Genomic DNA, 9,879 nt, shown 5'->3' with positions numbered 1-9,879 from the left:
GTTTTGGGGAGAGAGATTGAGAGGGACAGTGTTCTTTTCATCCCTCATATCAAGGGCACATATTATCAACATGCTTTAGGACTACTGAAGTTGACCCTGATCACCTGGCTGAGACAGTCTCTGCTAGGTTTATTCACTGTAAAGTATTCTCTCCCTCCTTACCATCCTGAGTACTCTTTAGAGGAAGTGACCATGCTCAACTCATTTCAGAAGTAAGGAGTTTTATGTTCCCCTTCCTTGAGGGCAGAGTATCTATATAAATTGTTTGAAATTCTACTGGATGGGAGATTTGTCTCTTCTCCTTCATTTATTAATTTATTCATCATTTATTTATAGCAGCATGGTCTCGTGGATATTTATTTTATACCTTGGGTTATAATCAATAATACTTTTTTTTTTTTTTGCTCATATTATTCCAGCTTTGGCCATTGGGAGCTTTTTCAATTGGCTGCTATGACCCTTTGACATACCTCTGTCATTGTGCATATGTGGTGTGGTGAGCATATGTGGGTGTCTGGAACACTTATTTTTTGGCACAAGATGATCCAGGCTCACATACATTTCCTGCCCCAGTCCTAGAATCAGCTATTTCTCTGGGGAACCCTGGTTCCTTTCACTGGAAAATAATGTTAGAAAATGAGATCTAGGCACTAGCTGTCCCATACAAAATTTATTTTTAAAATAAATTTCATGTTTAAGCTAAGAATTAATATATATATTTGTGTGTAGTACATTTATGGATAAATTCTCACTAACTCTTACCTGTGCTTATCTGTGTTACTAGTCTTTCAGCAATGATCATGAATTATATCTGTAATGAAAATCATTACTATAAAAATAAAAGCTCTAAAAGAATGTACACCCCATTTCAACACGAAAATGCAAATTATTGGGTGGGCCAAAAAGTGCCTTCGGTTTTTTAAGTAAAAATAAAAGACACATTTTTCATTTTCACCAAGAACTTTATTGAACAACGTATTCACCCGGTTGTTCCACTACCTTCTGCCATTTTTCAGGCAACTTCATAATTCCATCTTCCCAAAACTTTTTATCTTTTTCAGCAAAGAACTGTTTCAGGTCCCTTTTACAGTCTTCCAGGGAACTGAAATTTTTTCCATTAAGAAAATTTTGTAAAGACCTAAATAAATGGAAATCTGAAGGTGCAATGTCTGGTGAATATGGCGGATGAATCAGAAATTCCCAGCCAAGCTGTAACAGTTTTTGTCATAAAAGAAACATGCGGTCTTGCATTCTCCTGATGCAAGATTATGCATTTTCTGTTGACTAATTCTGGATGCTTTTCGTCGAGTGCCGCTTTCAGTTGGTCTAATTGGGAGCAGTACTTGGAATTAATCATTTGGTTTTCCGGAAGGAGCTCACAATAGAGGACTCCCTTCCAATCCCACCATAAACACAACATTGCCTTCTTTGTATGAAGACCAGCCTTTGGTGTAGTTGGTGGTGGTACATTTCGCTTGTCCCATGATCTCTTCCATTCCACATTGTTGTACAGTATCTACTTTCCATCACCCGTCACAATTTGTTTTAAAAACAGAATGTTTTCATTACGTTTCAGTAGAGAATCGCATGCAAAAATATGGTCAAGAAGGGTTTTTTCGCTCAACTTATGTGGAACCCAGACATCAAAAAGATTCACATAACCAAGCTGGTGCAAATGTTCTTCAACGCTTGATTTGGATATTTTGAGCATGTCGGCTATCTCCAGCGTGGTATAACGTTGATTGTTCTCAATTATTGTTTCGATTTGATCACTATTAACTTCAACTGGGCTACCCGACCATGGAGCATTGTCCAGCGAGAAATCTCCAGCACGCAACTTCACAAACCACTTTTGACACGATCAGTCACAGCTCCTTCTCCATACACTGCACAAATCTTTTTGTGCGTTTCAGTTGCATTTTTACCTTTCTTGAAATGGTAAAGAATAATATGCCAAAAATGTTGCTTTTCTTCTTCCGTCTTCAATATTAAAATGGCTATGCAAAATTCACCAATTTTGATAAGTCTTTTTCTAAATGCACGCTGATATGATAGCTGTCACATACAATCTAACAAAATTGTTTTGAATGAAGTTAAAGACAACTAAGTGCTACTAGAGCCATCTTATGGAAAAAAACGAACAAACCTTTTGGGCCACCCAATGGTATCAACTTCTACTGACCTCGTATTTAGTATTACAATAAACTGAGAATTCTGAGAGTTCCAAATAGTTATCTTTAAAATGAAGTGTTATATTTCAAAATTGAACGTGTTCCTCCAAGTAAAAATGGTGTTCACTTTTTACCTTAGAAAACACTTCTTTCTTTCATAGAACAACCATTTCAGATGTAAAAAGCAAAGATTTATCTGAAAGCAACAACAGCAAATACCAAAACACAAGAAATGCCTGAATGTCTTATGTATGGACTGCTCTTTATGACAAGGATAAACAACAAAAAAAGGAGTAAAAGCCTAACACTGATTTTATACATTCCATCAAAAAAAAAAAAAAGCCAACAGATTATTTAGACATAACTTGAGATTATGACATCATGAGGCATGGCTTCAGCGGTCAATATAACATGTTTTTTAAAAGCCTTCTATGGGGCTATGTAAGCAACTTAAGAGGGTACTTTTTTGTGGACCTTATTTTTAAGCAGTTCATACATGCTGATATTAAATGCATAGACTATACTACTTCTCTGTCTCTTCACTAACGTAAATCCAGACAACATCTCTACTGAGCAATTTTATTAGTCTAATTTCTGCTAATATAATGTGCTTGAAACTCTATATATTTAACTCAGTTATTAGGTACCAGCTATATAGGCTCATTTCAGGACCAAATATAACAATATAATCCTTAAAAGCAGTTTAAGATATACAAAAGACCAAGTAAAATGCATAATTAGTATAGGAAAAATAAACTGGACATTTATCTGATGGTAGATTAATAATGTCACATCTATATATCTATACAACTTTATTTTCCATGAAAGTAATAATACTGTATTTCTTTTAAGATGCTCAATAATCTAGACTGTTTGCTTTTTTTATTCGACTTTGTTCTTTGTAGTTATAGTCCCATTTAATAATGCTTGATTCTATTTAATTATAAAAATGCAGCGAATGTTCCCATTTTTCCTGTGATTTTCTAGTAGAACATACTTAAAAACATAAAATGTTGAAGTTATATTGTTAAATGCCCAATAGAAGAAACAAGGGACATAAAGTATGTCATTTCTAATCTCTGAAGCAGAAGACACCATATGTTTAAAAGGATACCAGATTCAGAGAGACACAAACTCTTCTGTGAACACTTGGTAACTTAATTCTATTTATTTTATACATTTTTATGGGAGGGTAATATTTGTGGCTGATTGAGTGTGGCAAAAGAATGAGCAAACTGTCGAAATTTACCAGCAAAAGATTAGCAAGCTAGTTAAAGATATCCTGGTTCGTGACTATTAGAAATTATTAAATATCATCATTAACATGGAAATAAATGATCAAATATTAATGATGATAGATTAAAAGTCACCAAAATCACTTAAAATCTAAACAGTATATCTTATTACATATTGCAACTTTTTCAAGCACTTAACTATCTGTCTTTAATAATTTATATTTGTAAATGTCTAATAATTTAAGTACACCTCATTATTATTACTTAAATTGCAAAATAATTTCAAGGTGTTGCAGTTTCTTCTCAGCGTATTTCTTGTTTGCAGTGAATTTAATTTAGCTTTATGCTTCTTTCTAATTATTATTTAGGTACTTAAAGTTAAGGTGAAATAATGCAGACACAGATGATGCAGATTCTCATTTCTTAATTTAGATCCTTCTAAAAAATACAAGAAATTCAAAAATAAAATGTAACTTTTTGTAATATGCCTCTTTTTACTATGTATTCTTATAAACCCTATTTCACATGATCATTACATTGCTCTATGTTATGCATCATGATAAAACAGCTTCTCAACATTTTTTTCTATGAAAGGGTAAAACTCATATAAAAGAAAAAACTCTCCTTTCTAAAATCTCAGAGAAAGTAAAGTATAAAACCAAAGGTCTTTAAGCTGATCTTTGATAGGCAACAAAGAGATTCAAAATCACTCTCTTGGGCTTCCCTGGTGGCGCAGTGGTTGAGAGCCCGCCTGCCGATGCAGGGGACGCGGGTTCGTGCCCCGGTCCGGGAAGGTCCCACATGCCGCGGACCGGCTGGGCCCGTGAGCCATGGCCGCTGAGCCTGCGCGTCCGGAGCCTGTGCTCCGCAACGGGAGAGGCCACAACAGTGAGAGGCCCACGTACCGCAAAGAAAAAAAAAAAAAAAAAAATCACTCTCTTAACTGCTTGGTAAGTAATTATAACTCAATATTTGTTAGGTATCTAAATATGTTTAGCACTGCACTAACCTGAAGGTGTAAAAAGTTAGAGAAGACAAGTCCTTCCTTCAAGGCTCTTACCATCTGGTTAGGAATCATAAACAACAACATAAGAAAGCAAATGACTGAAAACTTAGAACTTGAAAGGCAGGATGAAGATATAAAAATAGACAGGAATTTTGGCCAAGATTTCCTAGAGTAAGAAAGTATTCTTTAACTAAGTTTTGAGGTAGCAAGTTATGTGATTAACAAGTGTTGCCCATGGTCAGTCATTGTTATTGTTGTTATTACTACTTATTTCACAAATGTGAATGTTTCTTTTTCCTTTAAGGACAATGTTATTGAGTCGAAATATTTACTACTTTACCTAGGTTATCTATATAGCTCCAGGTATATACAGGAAGAATAACTTTTCAAACAGAGCTATGGTTACTCATGTTTATTAAATAAATCATTTATTAATTGATAAGAATGTTCCCCAAAGAACATTTGTCATCAAAGCATTACATCTCCCAGACAGAAGAGTAAAGTTCAGTCACTTTTTTTCTAAAATAATGAAGCTATAACAAACAATCTGAAGACATACTAATATTCATTAAATCAGCACCAACTGGAATGTTTTCCCCTTGAGACTGAGAAGTTGATATTCTCAATACCTAATAAAAATGGGGATGACTTCACCCAGTACTCTGTCTAAGCAGAAAACAAACACTGGGCCACAGAGATACCTACCAATTCCAGAGGACACCTTCAGAGACACTTTCAGGTCTGTGATAAACCTTTTGATAGTTAACAAATACCCATCCAATGGAACGAGAACACAGTATGAGGAATAAGAACTGAGCACCACAAAACATCCTGTCTTAGTTTAACTCCAACCCCAAACAACATATTTCCTAGCTTTGGAAAAGAAAAGATGTGAGAGTAATTCAGCTTGGTGACTCAAGTTCAAACCTATATTTGATCTGTTACCCTGTCACTGGAAACAGTACATGTGCTTCCTCTGCCTTTGTAATTGTTTATATTCCTGACCTTCCCTGACACCAAAAATAATTCACACTCCCACCCTTACCAGCCCTTCCTCACACACACACACAAAAGAGATTAAAAGTACAGTTTAACTTTGTGCATTCTTCCCATGCAAAGTTATAAAGCAAATTCATTAACTAAGATGTAACTATAAAGGCAAATTCTGCAAAAAGGCAAAAGATACATAATTATTTCTTTACCTTTTACCCTTAGTTTCTGCTAGTGTTGGTTATAGTTTCCTGATAATTCCAAAACACTTTGCACTGCCAGACATTTTTTCCTTGACCTCCCCTCTCAGAGAGTCAGCAGGAGGGGTAACAGGAGTCAAATTATTACTCCTCCCAAGTGAATGGGCCACAAACTCTTACAAAGGTGAAATAGTGGTGCCAAAATATGAAGTAACTTTGTAGTTATTCAGGTCATGAAGGCAGTAAGTAAACTAAGGAAAACTTCGTTAATCTCAGGAAATTTTCTCAACGCAGCCATGGAGTTACTATTTGAAAAATGTTTCTTTTGTTTTTATTTTTCCTTTATAAACATTATTAAAGCCACTAATAATTCCTATAGGTACAATAAGACCTTTATAAATATAGATTACTAATATCATGTACATAAGATCCTTGACCTACAGACTTCATGTGACCCATACCCATCCTCAACCCTGGCTCCCATTTAAATTCTCGGGGTTCTTACCCTGTAAATTATAATATACAGATAATGCATCAACTGATCTTGGAAAGGTCCTCCCTTTAAGTGGGGTCATGGAAACCTGCCTGAAGTCCTTAAAAGGTGACCTGAATCCAGGTAAAACAGTTCCAGTCTCAGCTCTGCCCCTTACTAGCTTATATTTGAACACATCAGCTAACACATCTTTACATCTCATTATTCTCACCTCTAAAATGAGAATAATTGCTTTGTCTACTCCCATAACCACCGATACCACTTTTAAGAACTATGATTTTTCTTAAAATTGCAAAAGCCAAAATGGGACAGCACACAGTTCTAACTCTCTGTGTGTCTCTGCTTTTTTTTTTTCAATCTAAAAAACAAACAAAAAAAATAATGAAACTTCATATCGTGTTGCTGAGAATATTAATCGTGATAATGTACAAAGTACCTAGGATGCAAGAAGTATTTGATAAATGTCCCTTCCCTTCTCCACCAATTTTTCATTTCATAATGGGCAAATTCCATTTGAAATGTTGGCAATCCAAATCAGTACCATTTTACTGTCTCTCAGCTACCTCTTGACGCTATTCATATCTCTTGCCACATCACCTTCCTGTATTTCCTGGCCTTTTCTCTTTCAAAGGCCAAGGCCTTTTCCCATCTTCCTGACCTGAACCATCACTTTGTAGCCTACCAACGATGTCCCTCTGGCCAGCTTTAGCTACTCGGCTGAGCCTCAGTGACTCCGAGGCGGGACAGAGTTAAAGCAACTCCTGTCTGGGGCTGCTCACATCCAACCCAGACTCTTCCTGCTCATCCTCTTGGCTCTCTGGCCTCAGAACAGGGGGAGAAGCGACGGCAACACTGGAGTGATGACATGTGATTCTCTCCCTTCCCCACCCTTCACATTTTTCTTTCCACGTGCAGAACCCGGAAGGCTCTGACCGCTCTTGCCCTGGCGGTTGCCATGGTTACACAACAGCAGCACCAGACCCAGGAGGGGTCTCGTCCCGTCTCCTTTACCTCCCCCTCAACCCTTTCCATCCTTTAGTGAGCACGCCCCACCCCGCGCCCCCGCAGGGGAGGAGAACCTTTTCGGCTAAATTTGAGACTTTCAGTTCCCGCCCCCTCTTTTTCTCTTGCAGACACCACTGACAAGCTAAGGGAGGATGGGAGGGGCTTTGGTGGGGAAAGAAGAGCTCTCGTTGAGACATTTGCCTTTCATTACGGCTTCGCTCGGGGCTAAACGGCGAAAAGTTCGCCTATTTAACTCCAATCTCCGTAACTCGAAATTGGGGACCTCAGCGGCCCCAGCCGCTGGCTGCGCAGCTCCCGTCCAGTCCCCTCGAGTCCAGCCTGGTGGCGGGAGCGCGGCGCCTCCTCCTCCTCCTGTCAAGTACCCCCTGCGCGCTGGGACGGAAGCAAAGCAACTCAGTCCACGAGGTTGAACTCAAGTCGTGAGGGAAGGAAAATGAGCCGGTGCCGAAAACGGCCCGGGCGCTGCCAGGGCGGCCCATTAACGCGTCAACTCCAGGCGCGTGATGAGGGAGCAGGGGGGAAACACCGGCGGGGTTAAATCCACCCGGTTAAATTCCCAGCAGGAGTCAAATCCGGGCCTTTTCGGAGCGAGCCAAGCCGAGAGTACGGAGGGATGCCCGGCCCCCACAAGAGTACGTTTTGCAGGAGCCGCCTTTCCCAGTCAGCCAGCTCTGAGGCTGGTGTCTGCTTCCAACTTTGCCCTCAGAGTCTGGGAGGATGCACGCTCCCGTCAGACGGAGCGTCGCGGTTCCCTCACAGGGAAAAAGGCGTTGCCCATCCCTCCCCAAAAGCACCACAACACAAACAGCCGCCACGGTCTCCCCGTCCCCTCCCCCCAGCCCGTCCGGAAAAGGAGCGAGTGAGGGCGCAGACGCCCTTGGTCAAATCCTCGTGAGACTGTCCTCACCGACGCGTCTGCGAATGAACCTGCAGCCAGAGGAGCCACGGGGCACGTTCAGACGCGCTCGCGGCCGCCGGGGCCCTGGAGGGGGCGAGAGAGAGCGCGAAGTTCCCGGGCGCGTCTCGGGAGGAAAACTTTGCGCGGTGCGGAAAGCTCGGGCTGAGGAAGCGGCGGCGGCGAGCGGAGACTGCGCCCGCCGCCACGCTGTCCCCGCGCCGCGCTCCCGGACCGTCAGCGCCTCGGCGCCCAGTTCTCCGTCTGGCCCCCCCGCGTGCCCCCTCCCGTCAGCTCCGGAGCGCTCTTTCCGCCCCAGAACGTTGCCTTATCTCCCGGCCGCTCGGCATTCGCACTTCGGACCCACGACCACCCCCAAAATCCAGTCACCCCTACTGGCCACCGCGGTCCTCCCACCGGAGCAGCAGGTGACCCGAAACCAGCCTTACCTGCCGCGAACTCTTCTCGCCCTCTCTCTGTGCCCGCTGTCTTTTCCGGGAGAGAGGAAGGGGATGCAGGCGGTGGGCGTGCGAGGCGGCGACCCGGGACACCGGCGCGACCTCCTCTGAGCGGCAGCCCTGGCTGAGCCGCGGAGCCGCCGGCGGCCCTGACGGAGCGTAGAGGCTGCGGCCGCAGAGGCCAGGCCGGGAGGCAGGGGGCGCTGCTGCCCCCCGAGCGCCCTGCCGGGAGCGGCGCGGAGCCAGGCACCAGCTGGAGCTGTGGGGAGGCGAGGGTGGCGAGGAAAGGCACGCTCGGAGCGGGAGGGCGGCTTTTAAGTTTGTGGTGTGACCGCAGCAGCTGTCCCGGGAGAGACTCAGTCTTTCTAAAAAGGGGATGCTCAGAACGCCGGGGATTACCTCTCCCCTTCCGATCTCCTCCCCCAGCCCTCGGCCCCCCTTCCCTGTGCGCACGCCAGTCCTCCCCAGCGTGCAAAAGTCCATCCCAGTCGGCGCGCGGGCTGTCAGCAGCGTGGATTAAATGTAGCTCCGGCCGCGCTGGGGGATGTTTTTCCGGACAGGGCACTCTGTATGTAAAGGAATTTCTGACGTTTGAGCCCGCGCCCGGGTGGCTTTGGGGCCTGTTTATTCTATACCATAACGTCTCCAAGGACTGCCTGCTGAAAAAACAGGACAAACACTGTCTCAAAAACTCTAAGCCTCAAAAAGAGGAGCTGTGTTCCAGTATGTAAAACCCCGATCCACTGTTACTGGCCTCGAAAGAGCAGGTGTTGAGGATGAGCGACAGAGATCAGCCCTCCACTACGGGGCTGGCACCGAGGAAGGACCAAGCAGGAGGCCAACAGAAAACAAACACACACACACACACACAAAATGTAAGTCTTTTTTCCTCTCTACCTCATACCAGGCCAGCAGGGTTACGTCACTTATTCCTGTGTTAGATTTCCTTGTAGATTTGTACACACCTTGGTCACGCAATAGAAAGCTTGGAAGTATATGGGGACCAGGGTGGATCCACATTTTGTGGAGCCTGGAACTCACACTATTTGGAGGTGGGATCCTCTTGAAAAAACTAATACGGAAATAGCTTAATTCTACAGATTTTAGAAAAACATATGACATATGAATTCATTGTCTGGCTGACCACAGGGACATGGAAAGGGCCTCTGCAAGGGATGAGTCCTGAACTAGGGCCTTATTGGCTACATGGTAAATCCTTGTATGATTGAAACTCTAGGTCTGTGGTCACACACCTTGCACCTATTAGTCCCAAACATAAAACTAACTTGGGGTGGAGCCATAGAAAAAAGCAGCCATGGGGTCCTGCGTTTGCCAGGTTGACTTAAGAGCACAGCTCATAAGGTCCCAGAGTTCCCTTGGCAAATGACCAGGGGGGTTTCGCTTT

General features: G+C 42.9%; 1 pseudogene; it reads left to right on the top strand.

Moving 5' to 3' along the window:
* Positions 1-7,147: 7,147 nt before the first annotated feature.
* On the top strand, positions 7,148-8,525 carry LOC115802246 (uncharacterized; annotated as a pseudogene).
* The last annotated feature ends 1,354 nt before the right edge of the window (positions 8,526-9,879 follow it).

Source organism: Delphinapterus leucas, chromosome 9 (genome assembly GCF_059928025.1).
Source record: "Delphinapterus leucas isolate spDelLeu-1000000601 "Yukka" chromosome 9, BTC_Dleu_Yukka2, whole genome shotgun sequence".
Taxonomy (NCBI): domain Eukaryota; kingdom Metazoa; phylum Chordata; class Mammalia; order Artiodactyla; family Monodontidae; genus Delphinapterus; species Delphinapterus leucas.
The sequence above is the reverse complement of the archived record's forward strand: the minus strand, read 5'-3'. Positions and strand labels throughout refer to the sequence as shown.